The 20,737-nt window shown below is 36.5% G+C and overlaps 1 long non-coding RNA gene across 3 annotated transcripts; it reads left to right on the plus strand.

Annotated features, from left to right (window-relative positions):
- The first annotated feature begins 4,623 nt into the window (after positions 1–4,623).
- LOC128624102 (uncharacterized) lies at positions 4,624–13,166 on the plus strand. Of its 3 annotated transcripts, XR_008388724.1 has the most exons (4): positions 5,379–5,450; positions 5,567–5,636; positions 11,748–11,886; positions 12,109–13,166. It is a non-coding gene; the product is annotated as an uncharacterized LOC128624102 (long non-coding RNA). The 3 variants fall into 3 exon arrangements; XR_008388722.1 differs by lacking the exons at positions 5,379–5,450; positions 5,567–5,636 and adding an exon at positions 4,624–4,687; XR_008388720.1 differs by having other exon boundaries at positions 5,384–5,636.
- The last annotated feature ends 7,571 nt before the right edge of the window (positions 13,167–20,737 follow it).

Here is a 20,737-nt window from a genome sequence, read left to right on the forward strand (position 1 = left end):
TGCTCAGAACGCAATAACTATTACAATATGAACGACATAAAATGTAATAGCATGTACTGTATGTGAACCCAGGCACTGCTGAACTCGTGATTCTGATTGGTCAGAAGGTGTTGGTTTCATTTCCTATAACAGCAGCTATGAGAATAATATGCTACTGTTTCTACAGTAACAACTTACAAGGTGGATGCTTGACATAAACAGATTTTTTTTTAAGTATCATTGTTTGAGATGGTGTTGAGAAGTTTTTGGTAAGTAGTCTCCAGTGTCAGTGCTTTGTAACAGTCAATTTCTATTTCTCAGTAATATTGAACGTGTATATTTGTCTTATTAATTTCAAGAGCATTAAAAAAAGAGAAACTAGTGAGGAAACGACTGTTTACAGCTTCTATGGCTAAGTGATAACAGGAACTAACTTGTTTTGCAGACGTTCCACAACATTAAAATGTAACTATAAAAGGATAAATAGTATAAATGTTGTTCTATCATTAATGAGGTAACGTTAGCTTGGTATTACACATAAAATATTTCGGGACATGTTTCAGGATTGTTATAGTAAAACTTCAAGGTGGTAAGGTTGTTGATTATTTACCTATGATAGCATGTCCCCGAGTATCCTTACTTTTTACATATTATGGGTAATTATGCTACAATACTGGATTTATGTTAATGTCGAAAACATAATAGAGTAGAAAAAAAACTTAATGAATACTGTTATATGTTAATGTAGTGATTCGACATACTTTGAATGTGTCTAATCGAAATAAACCAAAAATGCCAAATTATTAGAAAATACTTCATATCTTGGACACCACTGAACTTCACATATTATTCACTAATATTGATATGCAAGTGATTCATGGTGGATTTTTCCTTTTAAGGTTTAATGAACGTGAATAAACAAAACACTAAGATGTAATAGTGCTTATGATACGTAAAAGCTTCTCCAACCTGTGAAATTGATTGGCATTTTAATGTAAGAAGTAATTGCAGTAATTTTAGGTGTCTGTGCAAAGTCTATAATGGAATAACAATTGCATGTAAAAAAATGTACGTTTAGGCCTTAAAACTTAAGCAAACATAAAACCGTTTCATCCTTCCAAACAGTTTAAGATTGAAAGGTCAAGGTTTTAAAGATAACATGTTGCTCCTTCCCTCACTCGCTCTCATGCGCTGGTGCGAAGCCAAGGTTAATTTCTTTACAAGAGCGCACCACTCCTGGTGGTTATGGAGGCCTTCCTCGACTCCCTGTTGTTTAAAACCTGTAATTTATGATCCGAAAAGAGGCCGCGATCCGGTTCCCCTCGGTGGCCGAAATGCTCGACTCCTGACTGTTTAATAGGACGTGTGGGAGAAAATGGGCCATCTCGGTCTGGTTCCGACCCAACGGGCACTTGATCAGCGTTTCCTTGTGTTTAATGTGCTGTGTTACCTTGAGGAGCAAACGGGCCTCGGAAAGATTCCAGCCGTGGAAATGCGGCACTAATTGTTCAACTGCAGATGTAGAGGTCCTGATAATGTGTATGTGTGTATGTATATATAAAACACACACACATATATAATTCTGAAACCATATTTTTAAAATCTCTATTATTGCTATTAGTTTGTTATTAGATATTATAATCATATTATATACTCACAGCTGTTTAAATTATTATCTATTCATTTTTTACATAGCTATCCAGTCATTTAATACGTATTAAAAACATAAGTATAAAATTAGCTATTCAATAAATAATATATTATTTTTTAAACCTAAGTACTATTTGTAGCAATCTTTTAATTAAATTTGATAAATAAATGATAGTATAATATCATTCATAAATCAATCAAGAATAATTTTTAACTCTAACTTAGAAAAGATAAGAAATGAAAAGGAGAAAAAGTTCATAAATGTGTAGTTTGTACTTGAAGTTGAAATGACATTATTTGAAATATATGCATTAAATTGTACATATTACGTTTCATTTTTATTTGCTTTTAGTGCAATAAAATTTCATATAATGATTTTCAGTGCATCATGGGGCATCTGTTAACAGCTTCACAATAGTATAACAACAATAATAACAGCAACAACAACAACACCACCACCACCAACAACAACAACAACAACAACAACAACAATAATAATAATAATAATAATAATAATAATAAATTTAAGAAGTTCTCGCTTACTTTACAAAATCCTAAAATCTCATTTTCTCTCATTTACAAATTTTCAATAATTATTAATCCCATTTCTTAAAAAAGAATCTCATAGCAAATTTGTTTTTCTGCACGTCTGAATGGATATAAAATGCTAGGAGTTAGTAACAACTTACTTTACAAAAAGGTAACAATGTTAATAAATAAATAAACATTTAATATTGACATTTTTAGTTAAATGTTAATTGATTTAATTGTTTCATTAAAAGTTCCTGGTTGTGTTTTTGTTTATTTTGCCATGCACCACTGTGTCTGTTGTAGTCTTGTCATTGCTTTGTTGCTCTATTGTGTTCACCTGTTTTGTGGTTAGCCCTTGATTAGTTATTTATATCCTACTCTTTCTTTGTCTCTTTGCGAAGTCCAAACTGTGTTTTCCTATTTCCTATGTATTCTACATTTATTGCCATGTCTACAATTTTTAGATTCACCCAAATATTTTTTAAATTAAAATAATCAAAGAATAAAGTAAGACAATGTATTTATTAGTTTTCTCGTGTCTCACCTTCTTAAAACACTTTTGCAGACATTGGAGAAAATTAATAAATACTTAAATGTCTAAAATGTAAAATAATGTTCAACAATCTAATTTCGGAATTAAGCAGAGTTTATAGGAACTTGATGAGAAGGTGAATGTATACAAAAACAACCTAAATATATTGGGTACTATAATGCTTTTTTTAATTGTAACGTGGCAGTTTCTGTAATGCAGTTGTGACTTTTCTGTCACGATATTCGGACCTGTGTGTGTGTGTGTGTGTGTGTGTGTGTGTGTGTGTGTAGGGGGGATTTTACTGCACTGACCTCGGCCAGTTCACACCACAAAACCAGCTGTGTAACTTTCCCTCTCGGTTTTCCCTCCTGAGTGAGGGCCTGCGTTCACGCCATCACACACACACACACACACACACGCACACACTTCTCCACTGTACAAAGGGCTCATCGGGTATTTCTAAACCTCTCCTTCTCCGCTCACCCATGATGCACTTGGCTCAAGGTAAGCAGTTTCCAGTCGCGGTGAGGGATTTAGCAGCATGGGGATGTTATCCGCTGCTTTAGCTTGGAGCTCAGAGTTTACGCTCGTTTTGCAAATCGCATTTCCATTTGATGATACAGAGCCAAATAGAGGCTATAGAGCTGAACAAGGCCATCTGATGTAGATAAAATGTTTAAAAGTTTAAACACGCGCACACACACACACACACACACACACACACACACACACACACCCCTCAGCAGTACACACCTCTCATAGCTGCTGTACACATACTCTCTACAGCAAGGTCTTAAAAGTCTGAATAATTAAAAAAAAATCATTATTATACTTATAATATTACTAATATTATAATTACTGATTTGTCAGTAATTCAAACAATTCATTTTAAGGAACACACGTAAAGCGTTAATTAAGGTGATAAGGATGTCTACGAAGCTCATATTTACAATGAACTATGCACACACATATCATGTTATAATGCATTCATAAGGCATTATACACATCGTTATAATGATTTATGAATACGCGTTATACTTTGTAGCCATCTTTATCATGCATTAAGAATTGTTAACATGCATTATAAGTAGTGTTCATAATGCCTCATGGTTCTATAAAGGTCATAATTATAATGAACTACAAACCTGTTCATATCATGTTATAATGCATTCATAACGTATATTCATATACAAGTTGTTATATTTATTTCTAAAAATGTATTACCCATTATAACTGTCTTAATTATGCATTATGAATTGTTTACCTGTTGCAATATACAGTAAAAAAGTGTTCATAACAAATTATATCATTATATAATACTAAAGGAACTCAGCTGAGCAATGCATCATGAGACGTCTCTTTATTTTTATTTATTTATTTTTGTAACACTTTTTGTGAAGGTCATATGTATAATGGTCTCTAAATACATGTGTAACATTTAATAATACATTTAGAAATTATAGATACATTATTGTACACATTGTTCATTGTGCCGTTTTCTTTGTTCAGAACCAAAAGGATTTGTTTATGACTTCATTTATGAATTTTTCCACGTTCATGTTCATTCCTATCTTTAATTAGAAGCATATTACAGATAGATTTTTTAGAAAATGAAGTATAAAATTATAGATTTTATACTTAAAAATGACATAAAATAAATCAGAACACCCCATGGTCTTTTCATAATTAAATAATAAATGATTTCCCAGCTATTTTGTTTCTGAGTATGTTCACTGTAAAATATATATATATTTTTAATTCTAACACCATCCCAAAGATGTGTTTTTTATTTATTTTATAATGTAAAAAAATGACATTTATTTAGAAGATGCCTCATTTATATAAACAAATAAAAACATATCAGCAATTGACAATCAAGTAAAAACTGATTGTGATCTCTATAAAATTCACATGTAGAGTCTTGCCTGAAATGGAAAACTGTTGCTAGGCAACCAGAAAACATGTTTACCAAGAAGAACCTGGCTAATAACTGAGGTAAAGCATTTAACTCATTATTATTTGCTGTGAAATCTTTTGTTAAGGACAAAGGAAAGGCAAAGTGATGGTAGAAATGAGACGAAATTAGCGGCAATGTCAACATTTTCCTCAGATGTGATGACAGATTCTACACTGTATAAAATGACAAAAAAAAATCCTCTTAGCAGTAATCGCTAACTTCACTGCATTTTGCTATATTGAGAAAAGACAACAGCTCTTGAGCTCAAAGTTACAAAAAAGGAAATTATAAACGTCTCATTCTGTTTATGTGAAGGTATGAAATCATTTTTGTAAAGACACTAAACACATGACACTTAAGTTTAGCATTAGCTTTGTGTTAAAGTAAGCATCTGAGTGACATAAAAATGTGCTAAATACTTGGTAAGTGTAACAAGAAAAAAAGGAGTAAAAATAGATTTACCTCAGGTTTACACAGTCTGTGCCTTATGTGTGTGTGTGTATGTGTGTGTGTGTGTGTGTGTGTGTGTGTGTGTGTGTGTGTGTGTGTGTGTATGACCGCTGTGTGGACCCCAGGGTCATATAGCTCTGAACATGAGCATGAATCTGAAAAGAGCTGACACTGCTCTGTCACTACTACTGAACAAGACTCTCTCTCTCTGTGTGTGTGTGTGTGTGTGTGTGTGTGTGTGTGTGTGTGTCTCATTTCTACTATCCTAAACAACCCCCAGCTGCCCTATGGACCTGTGTGTGTGTGTGTGTGTGTGTCCAAGCCTCCTGCTTCCATACTACTTTGTCTCAGGTGTTTAAATCTCAGGCTGCTGAAGTATGCTGGCACTGGTCACACAACCCATTGCTTTAAACACACTCTGCTCTCTCTTTGCCAAGCGTGTGTGTGTGTGTGTTTTGTTGTTCCAGGTGGCAGCCGAAGGTCATGGCCCGATCCATTAGCCATGTAAAGACAAACGTGATATCCTGCTTTGAGAACGTTAGTGCTGTTCGGCCCAGGATACACATACTGTGAAACACACACACACACACACACACACACACACACACACACACACACACACACACACACAAACCTAGTGATGAGAAAGACACCACAGACCAGACTTTCTGAAACATCACATTCTGGAAAGCTTTCTTGGTAATGTAATTGAGAAAGCAAGCAAACTTGAAAAAAAAAAATTTTCAAAACATTGGTGCCTTTTGAAAAAGTAAGAAAGAAAGAGTGAGATAGAGAGAGAGAGAGCCTCTCACCACCTCACCACTTTTCTCTTGCTGAGCAGGTGTCCAATAACCTGTACTTATGTGGTTAGGGTGCATCTGTGTGTGTGTGTGCGTGTGTGTGTAAGTAAATGGCTGGGCCAGGGGAAGTGGCATCTGTCAGCCAAGGGGCCATATGGGCAAACTGACATTTAGCAACACACACAGCGCTGTTCCACACAACACTGAGATAACTGAGGACTTGCGCTGTAACCTTTACACACACACACACACACACACACACACACACACACACACACTATTTCATCACACACATATCAGTCATAGTGAAGGAGGCATGGACTACGTACCTATAAGACTTAGTGAAGGAGGTGTGGCTTGTGTTCTTGTCAGAGATAGTGAAGGAGGCATGGCCTGTGTTCCTGTCAGACATAGTGAAGGAGGCGTGGCCTGTGTGCTTGTCAGTCTCAGTGAAGGAAGCGTGGTCTGTGTGCTTATCAATTGCAGTGAAGGACGTGTGGCCTATGTACCTGTAAGACATAATGAATGAGGCGTGGCAGGTGTGCTTCTCAGTCTCAGTGAAGGAGGCGTGGCCTATGTGCTTGTTAGTCTCAGTGAAGGAGGAGTGGCCTAAGTGCTTGCCAGTTATAATGAAGGTGGCAAGGACATGGTGTCTGTAGGGTACATGGTAGAAGGTGTGGCCTGTGTGCTTATCAGTTGCAGTGAAGGTGGTGTGGCCTATGTACTTGTCAGTCATAATGAATGAGGCGTGGCTTTAATTTGTTTAATGTAGCTGATTTGTGTTTTCTGAACTGTAGAGTCGACCACCATATGCATCTCACATAAAAGGGTGTGTGTGTGTGTGTGTGTGTGTGTGGATCACCGTGTCATGTGAAAGTAAAGCAGCGATTTCATGGTAATTATTTTTTCCCTCGTCGCTGTAACACTTGTCTGCTGCGGATAAGTTAATTAATTACCGCTGGAGTTTAGTGACAGTGTATGAAGATGCTGCTGAAACGAGATTCGCACCTCCATCTCTCTTCCTCCCTCCATTTCTCTGTCTGTCTGTCTCTCTCTCACCTTCTCCTTCTCCTTTTTTCCCCACTGCCTCGGCTCCGAGCCCTACATAAAGGCAGGCAGCGTGTAGAAGAGTTAAAACAGAGAAACGGCAGATAAATGCCCATTGTCACTCGAGCTGTTTATTTACTCATCGGACCCGCACTCGTTTAACGTCGCTAATTGCATCCTTTCATTGTGAAGCCGCCATTTTTCTTTCTTGCATCCCTGATCACATCTTTTTTTTCCCTCCTCTGATTCAAAAGACTCCAGCAGGGAATATTTACATTACTGTCCTTTGCATTTCTGAAAATGAAAATAAAAAAATGTTTGTGAAAATGTAGGAGAAGAAATATATTGTGACTGCATGGGGTCTTGGAGAGTGCAGATTCCCCTTAACTGATCATGTAGCATCATTTTATCAGCTCAATATGTTAAATATTTTAGCATATTTTATTTGATAAAAGTATAACTCTATCACAATGAATTAATTCCAGTCTGAAAATGAGAAATGACATATATAATTTTAGACACCACAGTTGGACTGCCGTTGTTTGGGGGGGGGGGGGGGGGCGACTTCACGAAGCTAGAAGAGTTTCAGAGTTTCCTGAGGTGTATCGTTGGTACTTCTGAGACTCCAGGACTCTTCTTTAACACAACATGCGATATGTAAATGGCTTCTTTGTTTCGTTTTGTCACTTCCTTTCCCTTCAAATCACCATTTTGGGAAGCATTAGTGTGTGCCACTGACGATGTGTTCGGAAAAAAATCTGTCAAATATTAAGAAGGGGGCGCACGGTGGTTTAGTGGTTAGCACGTTCGCCTCACACCTCCAGGGTCCAGGGTTTGAGTCCCGCTGGGGCCATGTGTGTGCGGCGTTTGCATGTGCTGCTGGGGTTTCCTCCGGGTACTCCGTCTTCCTCCCCCAGTCCAAAGACATGCATGGTAGGCTGATTAGCGTGTCCGTAGCGTATGAATGGGTGTGTGAGTGTGTATATGATTGTGCCCTGTGATGGACTGGCACCCTGTCCAGGGTGTACCCTGCCTTGTGCCCGATGCTGCCTGGGATAAGCTCCAGGTTCCCCATGACCCTGAAAAGGAGTAAGCGGTAGAAGATGGATAGATGGATGGATGGATATTAAGAAGGAAAAAAAAAGAGAATGCAACTCATCTACAGTATCTAAAGAATATTAATTTTTTTGCAGTACTTAATTATGATTAGTGAAAATATTAATTTACCAGAAGGAAAGAAAATCATGGAAAATGTTTAAAAATGCATATAGCATATATTATACATGCATAAAAATATAAATGAATGTGTTACATTTTTTTTTAAATCCTATATGTATTATTTTAAAAATGTTATATATATATATATATATATATATATATATATATATATATATATATATATATATGTTGTATGTAACACACACTCATCTGCATCATTTTTAAACTTTAAAAGTACTATAAAAGATAAGTATAAGATTAGATAGATAAGTACCTAAATGTAAATATCATTAAATAAAAAAATAGTAATTATTATTATTATTATTATTATTATTATTATTATTATTATTAATAACGTAAATAGCTAAATATGTTTTAAACACTATCATATTGATGCTTAGTTCATTAGCTTAATAACCGATCATTACTTCGTTTTATATAAACAAACCTCCTTATTAGTTCATTGGATTTGTTATAGTCAGTAATTAGTAAATAGTTAATGAGTAACTAAGCTCTTAATGATAACTGTTAGTTATTAGTGTGCTCAGTGTCTGTATTACTAATTAGACTGAATTTAATATCGTTATCTTTGAAAACATGAAATTGAAAGTGAATATTTGTTCCCTGTTTAATCCCTGATTATATGTTTTAATATAACATTTTATCATGCTATCCCGACATGTAGCGTTCTTTATTTCATACTCATCAGAAACCGCTCTGACGAAAAGTAACCACAAATATTGTTGCCACTCAAACCCGTAATCACAATCCATCATCCTGTGTGCTTCTGCAACACTTTGCATTTCATATTTCACCCCGAAAATCACATCCAGATGTTGTCATCGGTTTCCTACCAGCTAGATTCCCAGCGAGCGAATGGAACGTGACACTTTCCCTGGAAAATACCATAAAACACACGAGTAAATGTAGAGCTATTTCCTTTCATAAATTCTTTGGCGCTCGCTCCGTACCCTCATGTATGGATGTTTTAGCGGTGAATCGCAGTAAATCAGAGCCTGACAGCCACCACTGGGCAGAGTTGGGTGTGTGTGCTGATTTACGAGTGTCCGCCATGTTCGTAAATGTGTAATTCCTCCTCCAGTCCTGTCGGTGGACCACGGTTAACTCTGGATAGAAACATAACAGCCTTAATAACATTTTAAGAAGTTGCTATTGACATTTTCCTTGTTGCCATCTTAGCATACTCAAGTGATGTTTGGTAGATAAGTTCTTGGAGCTATGACGGATTATGTCAACATCACTATGGCCTTCAGGAGAACAATTTACACAAAAGGCTTTGCAGAGATTCTTTGTTTGTCCTTCTGGGGGAACCCTTAAGTGTTCTACATAGAACCCTACAACAGAATGTTTTCCAATCAGAAAGGCTTTGAAGTAGAAGGTACAGAAAGAACCCGCATTTATCCAATGAACCATTGAATAGCCCTTTAGGGTTCTTTGGTTGTCTTTCTGAGGAAGCATTAAAAGTTCTATGTTATGTTAAACCATACAGCAGCATGATTCCATTTCAGAGAAGAAGGGGGTACCCTTATGCGCTCAATATAGAACCTGACAACAGAGGGTTTTCCAATCAAAAGGAGTTTGAAGAATCATTATTGTAAGGTTAGAACAGGTATTTTTCCAATGAACCCTTGAATAACCCTTAAGGGTCTTTGGTTGTCCTTCTGAGGAAGTCTTAAAGGTTCTATGTTGAACCCAAACATAGAATGTTTGCATTCTAGAGAAGCTTCTCTGTAGAAACCCTTTTTGGAAGATAAGAACCCTTAATTATCCACTTCACCTTTAAAGGTCCCTTGAAGAATGCTGTGATTGTCCCTCTTGGTGGAACCTTTATATGCTCTACATCGAACCTGATAACAGTGGGGTTTCCCATCCAAATGGTTTTGAAGAGTCATTTCTGAAAGATAAGAATAGATTTTTATCTAATGAACCCTTGAAGAACCCTTAAGGATTCTTTGGTTGTCCATCTGAGGAAGTCTTACAGGTTCTAATGTTGAACCCTAACATAGAGAGTTTCCATTACAGAGAGTCTTCTCTGAAGATCCACTTAACCTTTAAAGGACCCTTGAAGAATGCTTACAGCTTCTTTGATTGTCCCTCTGGGGGGAGACCCTTAAAAGTTGTACATCAAACCCTGCAAAAGACAGGGTTTCATGATCGGAATGGGTTTGAAGAATCCTTTTAAGAGCCCTTAATTATCTATTTCAATCTTAAATAACTCTTACAGAGCTTCTATGGTTGTCCTTCCGAGGGAACCTTTAAAAGTATTCCAGTTGAAAAGTTTTTGAATTACCGCTACTAAAGTATTTTAGGGGTACCGTTTATGGATTTGTGGTGTACATTTCCAAGCTGGTCCAGTTGATCCAGTCCTTTCACTGCCATTTTGGTAGAACTGGTCGAATAAACTGGACTTCCTGATTGTTTTCTTGTATTAAGCAAGCTATAATTGCTAACCTGTTTTATTCCAGACAGCACAATCCTCCATTTTGCCGTCCTAATTCACTGGACATGTTCTTTCATTTCAAACACCAGGATGAAATCCATTCCGGTCCTTTTAAACCTCCACTGCTTGAATTAAGTTATTATAACTTTACTCAGCTATAAATCTTTACATATTTTTCCTCTTTTACGTTTCCGCTCACAAACCTGGGCCACATGCACATAAATTAGTAGCTTTAAACACCGTTCTGTGTTGAGACACAGTATTAAATTTGTTGCTGGACCACTGCCTCCATTAGAGCGTTTGACCCCTCATAAATACACACCTCTTCAAACAGCATGCCGGAATATGACATCACTTCCCTGAGAAGAGATCAGAGGTGTGCACGGGTTGCCCCCACCCCGTGTTTGGCTTTTTAAAAATTTATTTATTTATTTATTTTTAGCGCTGAGCTAATTGTGCCCAATGTTCGAGAAGTTCCCAGAGGTTTCAGAGTGGGTTTTTTGGACCATGTCAAGTCTTTTCAAGATGTGAAGGCTGTGATTTATGTGAAATTGTGATTGAGAGAAATAATTGTGGTTGAAATAAGTATGTGACTACAAAAGTGCAGCAATCCTCTTGCTGTAAACCCAATGCTGGTATTTACTCAGCTCAATTTGTCTAATGAGTGCCTGTGCTGTTTTCTCCATTGCTTCATTTCCATTCCCACCTGTTTATACACACCTGCTATCAAGAGGGATCTGCAACTATGGGAAAGGCTTTTCGAGACTCCATTTCCATCAATATGGTTTATATTGACATAAGATGCTGTGTGGCCAGTGACATATTAGGAATACATTTCAACATTAAAAAATAAGTCATAGATATTTCTGGACAATGTTGAGACATCAAAACATGTTTAATACAAAGCTATGAACTCTGGAGGTGTACAATTTAATTTAATCAATCACTTTTGGTGTGTCCTATTTCAGCTCAGGTGGTTAGGTTGACTATAGAATACATATACTCAGAATATTCTGACTCCTTAAGAGTTCTTTGGTCATCCCTTTGGAAGAACCCTTCAAGTTCCTGAGTAGAGCCATACACCTGAGTGTTTTCCTATTTAATAACATTTTATTTGTCTAGATGCTGTCACAAAGCAGCTTCACTGGAATCCAGATATAGATTTAGATACCTACTGAATAATCCAGATGTGACAGTGGTGAAGAGAAACTCCATGAGATGACCTTGAGAGGAACCGAACTCAAAAGGGAACCTCTTCTGGGTGATTATAAATCATCACTTTTCTACAACTAAATGCTATAAAAGCAAATAGTGCTAAGTCAGAGACTTGAGTCCTGTTTATATGACGTCTGAATAGCAAATTAGCCCTTTGTGAAGTCCTAGGATGAGCACAGGACAGTCTTTATGATTGCAGCAGCAGCTCTTAGATATCTACCATGTCTACACTGTCTACTGAAGCTAACAACCCTTAAATATCCAATAGACCCTCAAAGAACCCCTGAAGAACCCCTGAGAAGAGCCCATTTGGATTCCATTTGGATTGCTCACCACCATTACTACAAGTCAACAAACTCCCTGTACTATGGAGAAAACAAGCACCAAGATAAGAGACTACAATGTGGATTCACATTTAAAAAATAATCTGCATATCTGGGTTTTATATTTACTTTAAAAAAATAATAATTTGAAGAAAATGAAAAATAGGAGAATAAACAGAATAGAAAGTTAGGTCTCTGTATAACGAGTATTCCATTACTTTGATTATTACTCATGCTCACTCTTCGCTAGCAAAAAGTAATTAAAAAACAAACAAACAGCTAAATTAACAAATAAAACAATTAACCATTTAAATGATGAGGATTTTAAGTAGAAATAAATCTGACAGAAACCTGGCCTGGGTCCATGGAACCGATCAAGTACAGAGGGTTATTTGGTTATTTGGACCGTGTGTTTACATCTGATCTCTCTTTCTCGGTTAAATTATATACATTTCTAATGGCTACACATGGAGCAAGGAGTAATGTGTGAGTGTATGTGTAGAGTGTGCAGATTATGTGTGTGTGTGTGCACGTGTGTGTGTGTGTGTGTATATGTGTGTGTATGCTCTCAAAGGCTTTGCACTGCTAAACTCATTAGTAAACATTACCTGCTAAGAAAATACTCCACTACTCTAATTGGCCTATTTAGGGCTGCAGGTGGTCACGGAGTCTGAGTTCAGCACGCCCTGGACTTTTTTAACACATACCCCCTCACACGCACTCACACACACTCAAGAAACCAAGGAGCTTTCATCACCCCTCTATGTCTTCATCGGACGTCTCAAGCTGTCAGTCACTAATCTCTCAGCTTGGAGCTCAATGTGCACCCGGTTTCCTCGTTTCCTCCGTTTCCTCCAACTTTCCATCTTTCTATTGATTTCACACAAGTTATTCATCGTCAGCATCCTGTTTTTCAGTTGGAAACAAGATTTACAGTTACGTAAGTAAGACCAAACTGCTTAGTCTAACACGTTCCTTTAATTAGCATCATCTGTGGAGTTAAGCTAGTTTCACCATGTAGCTAGTGTTAGCTAGTATTAGCTAGTGTATGTGTTCCTTATAACATCTTAGGGAGTTTTTCCTCGTCACCATCGCCACCGGCTTGGTCATTAGGGATAAATTCATACAAATCTGTATCCTGTGTTTATATGAATTAAATTGAATTGAATTAAAACATGTCCAATTAAAAACTTAAGAATAAAACACTCTTTTGTTGTGCTGTTATAGGAAAATAATTAACCAGGAAGTGTATTATTTTTCCAATAACAGCATGTCCTTTAGTGATTTATTTCTCTAATACCACACCAATATGTGAACACTAGCAATGTTCTATTAATAACACAATATGACAAATAGTACATTTGAGCTGTTTATGGTTACATTTAATGGTGTGGAACGTCTATGAAACAAGTTCCTGTTCTCACTTAGGTTCTCCCTCACCAGTCTCTTTCTCTCTTTAAAAAAAACAAAACAAACAACAACACAGCATTTAATTTTTTTGCAACAAAGCACTGACACTGGAGACTCCTTCCAAAAATGTCCTCACATAAAACTTCACTGTATGTGTTTTTATTATAAATATGTTTATATCCATCTGCCATACAAGTCCCCGTGTAAGCTGTTGCTATAGAAACGATAACATATTAGAACTACTGCCAGAAATTTAATCGACATCTTGCTGACCAATTAGAATGCAGAATTCAACAGTGCTGTACAGTAGTATAAGCACTGAACTCTCAGCTCCTCTCCATTCACTCCTTCCCTCCATCTCTTTTTTTCCCCTTCAGCAGATCTCCCTATCCTCCGTCTCGAAATCCTCACATCACCATCAGCACTTACCTAATTAAGATTTCTCTCACTCCTTCTCAAAGATTTCTCTTCCTCCCTCGTCCTCTCTATCTTACTCTCCACGCTCCCGAACCCCAAACCCCACCGGCACATCCTGAAAACTTCTGCGGTTGACGTGAAATCGATTGCTGCGGCTCAGGTATCGGATTTATTTCAGGTGAGTCCCGAGGTGCCCCGGGGCCGAGGCGGGCGGCGCCCGTTAGCCCTCGGCTCGCGGATAAAAATGTCAGGCGCTAATAAGCTCCGCTGCGATTAGCCGCAAAGCCTCAGTAGGAGAACGTGTTCAGAACTATCTCTGTGATGTCTTAGCCCACCCCCACCTCTATCTCTCTCCTTACACACACACACACACACTGAGAGCTCCGACTAAGTCCTTCCTTTTCTGCTTGAATATCAGGGGAAAGAGGTTAATAAATAAACAATTAGTGAAGGAAAGATATGTTTCTATCCATTAAAGCAAAACAGAGAGAGAAACAGGGCTAATATGCATGAGCTGAAGAGAAACATTGATCACCCCGGGTTGTTTATATCACCTTTACGCTCTGTTTAGGAACTTTTGCCCTCTCGCAAATCAACTATATGCTAATGTACTGCATTCATTTGCATATGTTAGTTACGCAGTGTACGTATACCCTGCTTAAATTTACATGTAAGGATGGAATAATGTGTAATTTATTCATTCATTCATTCATCTTCAGTCAGCTCTTTCCTCTGGTCAGAGAATGCTGGGCATGATGCAGGAAGTCCAGCGCAGGATATGTGTCATTATAAAATATCATTTAAAAATGTTAGTTTTGCACTGTAGCTACAATGCTAATCTAGCTAACAAGCAAGAGAACTCTGAATATGCATCTAAAACATTACACACTCACCTCAGACAGAGTTATTGAGTTGTTCAGTGTCTCAAAAAGACTTCCTGATGCTGTAAAAATGGACAAAAGCATGACACAGAGCTAAATTCTGTCATAGCTCCAGCACTATACTCAACAAGGAGGCGTGGCCTAAAGTTTGGCCTGTACAGTGTGTTAGAAGTAATTCATAATATAAATTAATATAATTCTAGTTTGACTCATACATTTTTTTTTATTGTTTTGTTTTAAGTGAATGTGTGATGCTAACACATGACACACTAATGACTCAAACAAACTACTAGCAATATACTAATCCATTAACTGGCAGCAAAACAACATGCTAATTTCAGATTAAAAACCTACAAGACAACCTGCTAATAAACCGGTAACACATTTACACACATGCTAACGCACAAAAGAATGTTAATGCTAAGGCACTGATGCAGCCATAATGCTAGCATCTTAACCCAGCACACACGCTAGCACTGACTGATTGCTAACCCTGCTGAAAAAAACAGTAGAAACCATCACAGAAGCTCTAATGGTTTCCACTACAAATACCATCACAAACTATCAGCTAACCATTAAAAACATTACTGTAACCATTATCGGTCCTTAATGGTATCCACTAGAAGGCAACCAATTAGAAGGACCATTACAGTTTCCATTAAAACCAATACAACTCCCATTAAAACCATTACAAATTCTATGAGGGTTTCTATGTTTATTTTTATTCAGCAGGGAATTCACTAATTTTCTAAAATATTTTCTTCTGGTCACTGAGGTTAGGACAGAACTACTCATATATATTAATAATTATGTCAATCCCACGTCCTCATAAAGATAGAAAACCTGACACTAGTGTTTGCATATTGCCTTTTTAAAATATATATATATATATATAACAGGAACACAGTGTTATTGAAGACGTTGTAATTTCATACATTTAATATGAATCTTTTGGGAGCTCCATGCACTGAAAACATGGACCATAAAACAAGTCGTGTCCTAACACTTCATCTGAGCTTCCTGCCATTCATCCCTGACCAAATTGCAATCCTCGATTATTTTTCCATTGCCGGGGAACACGCTGCAAAATGGAGGACTGATTTCAATTAACGTTCTGCGCTGTAGAGAACTTTAGAAAACCTTTCGTAACCCTGGCCCTGGACCATAATCGCCCGAAAGCGCTCGGCGTCTAATGAATTTCCTCTCATACAGCCTCAGAAATGTCAACACTCAATCACGGCGTAATAGAATACTAAACCTGTCCCAACGTTCCTGCGCAAGTGTGTGAGTGTGGGCTAGTGTGGACCGTTAAGCCATTCTTTTGTTTGCAGACTCAGATCTTAAGGTCATTTTTTATTGTTTAAGGCTTTAGTAATGATTCCAACACGTGCTCCAGAATTAAATTTAAAAAATGAAACCATTTAGAAACATAAGAGACGTAACACCATCTCTGTGCAGTGGATGTTCTGGGCTTCTCAAATGAAGGAGCTGATTTTACATTTGCATTATGATCATAAAAATCGCCACTAACGGAAATAACTGAAATCAAACAGTCGTGATATTCCAGCTGTTTTCAGTGTAATGAAGTTATGAATGGCTGCATGAGAGTCATAAACAATAACTGCAACAGTGTTAAATTTACCACCTTTATTTGTGCTCAGGTGAATTATTTCTGTTTGTGTAGTTTATTTGTGTTTATGCAGTTCATTTGTGTTAAGGTAATTTATTTGTTTACGTAGTTTATTTGTGCTAAACTAGTTTATTTGTGTAGTTTATTTTTCATGTAGTTGACTTCTGTTCATGCAATTTATTTGTGTTTATGTAGTTTATTTATGTTAAGGTAATTTATTAGTGTTTATGTAGTTTATTTGTCTTAAGGTAGTTTATTTGTGTTTATGCAGTTTACTTCTGTTCATGTAATTTATTTGTGTTCATGTAGTTTAATTGTGTTTGTGCAGTTTATTTATGTCCATGTAGTTTATTTGTGCTTATGTAATTTATTTGTGTTTGTGTAGTTTACTTGTGATCATGTAATGCATTTGTGTTAAGGTAATTTATTTGTATTTATCTAGTCTATTTGTGCTAAGGTAATATGTGTTCATGTAATTTATTTGTCTTAAGGTAATTTATTTGTGTCCATGTAGTTTATTTGTGTTCATTTTGTTTGTGTTAAAGTAATTTATTTGAGTTTGTGTTGTTTATATGTATTAAAGTAATTTATTTGTGTTTATGTAGTTTATTTGTTTTAAGGTAGTTGATTTGTGTTCATGTAGTTGAGTTGTGTTAAGGTAATTTATTTGTGTTCATGTAGCTGATTTTTGTTAAGGTAATTTATTTGTTTTTTAAGGTAGTTTATTTGTGTTCATGTACTTGATTTGTGTTAAGGTAATTTATTTGTGTTTATGTAGTTTATTTGTTTTAAGGTAGTTTACCTGTGTTCATGTCATTTATTTGTGTTTATGTAGTTTATTTGTGTTAAGGTAATTTATTTGTGTTTATGTAGTTTATTTGTGTTAAGGTAGTTCATTTGTGTTCATGTAGTTGATTTGTGTTAAGGTAATTTATGTGTTTATGTAGTTGATTTGTGTTCAGGTAGTTTATTTGTGTTAAGGTAGTTTATTTGTGTCCATGTAGTTTATTTGTTTTCATTTAGTTTTTTTGTGTTAAGTTAATTTATTTGTGTTCATGTACTTGATTTGTGTTAAGGTAATTTGTTTGTATTTATGTAGTTTATTTGTGTTAAGGTGTATGTAGTTTACGTGTGTTCATGTCATTTATTTGTGTTTATGTAGTTTATTTGTGTTAAGGTAATTTATTTGTGTTTATGTAGTTTATGTGTGTTAAGGTAATTTATTTGTGTTTATGCAGTTTATTTGTGTTAAGGTAATTTATTTTGTATGTAGTTTATTTGTGTTAAGGTAGTTTACTTCTGTTCATGTAATTTATTTCTGTTCATGTAGTTTAATTGTGTTTGTGCAATTTATTTATGTCCATGTAGTTTATTTGTGCTTATGTAATTTATTTGTGTTTGGGTAGTTTACTTGTGATCATGTAATATATTTGTGTTAAGGTCATTTATTTGTGTTTATGTAGTTTATTTGTTTTAAGGTAGTTGATTTGTGTTCATGTAGTTGATTTGTGTTAAGGTAATTTATTTGTGTTTATGTAGTTTATTTGTGTTAAGGTAGTTTATTTGTGTTCATGTAGTTGATTTGTGCTAAGGTAATTTATGTGTTTATGTAATTGATTTGTGTTCAGGTAGTTTATTTGTGTTAAGGTAGTTTATTTGTGTCCATGTAGTTTATTTGTTTTCATTTAGTTTTTTTGTGTTAAGGTAATTTATTTGTGTTCATGTTGTTTATTTGTGTTAAGGTATTTTGTTTGTATTTATGTAGTTTATTTGTGTTAAGGTGTATGTAGTTTACGTGTGTTCATGTCATTTATTTGTGTTTAGGTTGTTTATTTGTGTTAAGGTAATTTATTTTTGTTTACGTAGTTTATTGTATTTCTATAGTTTAAATCTATTTGTCCTCAGGGTTTATTTGTGTTATTTGTTTTATGATAAGTGATGTGCATTCATGTAGTTTATTTGTATCCATATAGTTTATTTGCTTTTGAGAAGTTTATTGGTGTTTGTGTGGTTTATTCACATAAAGTAGTTTGTGTATATGTAGTTTATTTGTGTTAAGTAAATTGGTTAACTATTTTGTTTGCTAATATCTTTTTCTTGTGTTCATATAATTGATTTGTGTTCAGACAGTTTATTTGTGTTAATGTAGTTTGTATTATTTTATAATATTTTTGAACTCATTTTATTTAGGTTCCACTAAATGATTTGTGTTTGTAGTCTTTTTCTGCATTCACACAGTGTATTTGAATTTGTGTAGTTTATTTGTGTTTTTCATGTAATGCGGTGATCGAAAGCTAATAAATATTCATAACAGTTTCATCCTGAAAGATGAAACCCCCCCCCCCCCACACACACACACAAAAAAAAAACCCTTTAGTGTTAAATTTACCACCGGACTTCCAGCTTGTCTCTGCAAAACACATTGTTCTCTACCATTCTTCAGATGATTTATCATTTTCTTATTGGCACAGTTCTGGCTCTGAGGCTTTCTTTGTCACCTGAGAGCTGTTCCACGTGTTCTCCGTCCTGCTAAAGAACGAGCGTGTCTGCAGGCGTCCTCATAAAGCCTTGTCCAGAGCTCTGGGAGCCTGAGCACCAGTCACGGGAAACGCAGAGCTACTCCTATATGAGCATTTAGCACCTGTAATGAAGGCGTGTGCAGACCCGTTGGGCCATCGAGTGTGACCCCCGTTCTGGAGGTCACGCCCGCTCTATTTTCTTTGGCTTCGTATCAGTTCAGCTTCACAAGGAGAACAGTCATGATGGAGGTAGGGCGCACACGGCCTACTCCATATGAACTAATTTGATTTTGGGGTTACAAGGCAATAAATAAGCGCAGTAAAACCACACTCCTGCACTGGCCAGCACAAAAAGCACATTGTTACATCTTTAATTGACTTCGAAGCTGGCCGGTGTGGCAGCCAATAACAATCTTTGATGTTTTATTTCTGAGTGCAATAGAAGCGAACCAGCGAGAGAGAGGGGAAGTCGATGAATTAAGAGGACAAAGGACGAAGAAAATAAAGCCCCATTTATTTTCTGGATGTGGTTCTGACACTGGGTTTTGTGGCAGGTGCGGATTTTACAGCGTAAGACAAACGGGCAAATTAAGACATTTCCAAAGGAGCCAGGGGAGTTTGCTGACCTGAACACCTCCATTGACTAAGGAAATGGACCGGTCCAGAATACAGCAGCGGTTCGGCCCCACTGGAGCGGTCCACTGTCAGAGGGAGGTTGTTACACAATAGAGGCATAAACTCGTCAGGGTGGTCGGGTCATTGATGGCTAGGACAGGTGTGTGCGTGTGTGTATGTGTGCGTGTGCGTGTGTGTGTGTGTGTGTGTGTGTGTGTGTGTGTGTGTGTGAGCACATATCCAGGAACCAGTTCATGAGAAACAGCACTATTGAGCTACTTTACAGTGTGTAATTTCCAAACAATTGCATTTTATTTATTAATTAAAGAAAGACACGTTGCACTTAAAAAAAAAAATAAATCCATTTACAGGTACATTTAATGTTGTGTACCATATAAAATGGTCCAATCCACTAGAAATACAAAGGACATTGTGACATTGTGTCCAGCTCCTGAGCTCCAGTGAGATCATTTGGCTGCATCTACCAAGAAGTTACAGAAGGAAAAATCTATTTTGGAGATTTATGTATAAATTTAAAAAATGCAAATTCAATATGATGCAATCAGACTTGGCGAGGTTAAAAATAACAAGCATGAGGATTCTATAAAAATTGAAAAAATGAAATGAAATAGTAAGCAGAAATATTTTCTGGTAATTAAATCACAATCATGATTTAATTGATCTGTTATTTGAGTTTAAATGGAAAACAATCTCTCAACAATGTGCCATAAATGTGTGTGTGTGTGATCCTGATGACAAAGCCAGACAAAGGTTCGGGAGCTTTTGGCTATCCGAGGGATCAAGCATCTCTTAAACGACACACACTGATCAGCGCAGATCAAACGCGGAGTGAAGACAGGTAATGGATCGTTCCATGCTTCATTCAGGACTGAACCATTCTACAGGACCTCCTCAGTGGTGATGTACACTGTATACGCTGAATAGGACAGATGGAGATTAATTTAGATCGCTTTTATATTGTAACAGGAAGAGCAAACGGCCGACTTGTGATGCTCTGTGGGAAATGAAAAAGCCGATGATTCACACATTAGCCCATCCCGAGTCAAGCCAAAGGTTCGGGTCGCGTTTCTTTTCCCTCCAA

This window comes from Ictalurus furcatus, chromosome 2 (genome assembly GCF_023375685.1).
Source record: "Ictalurus furcatus strain D&B chromosome 2, Billie_1.0, whole genome shotgun sequence".
Taxonomy (NCBI): Eukaryota; Metazoa; Chordata; class Actinopteri; order Siluriformes; family Ictaluridae; genus Ictalurus; species Ictalurus furcatus.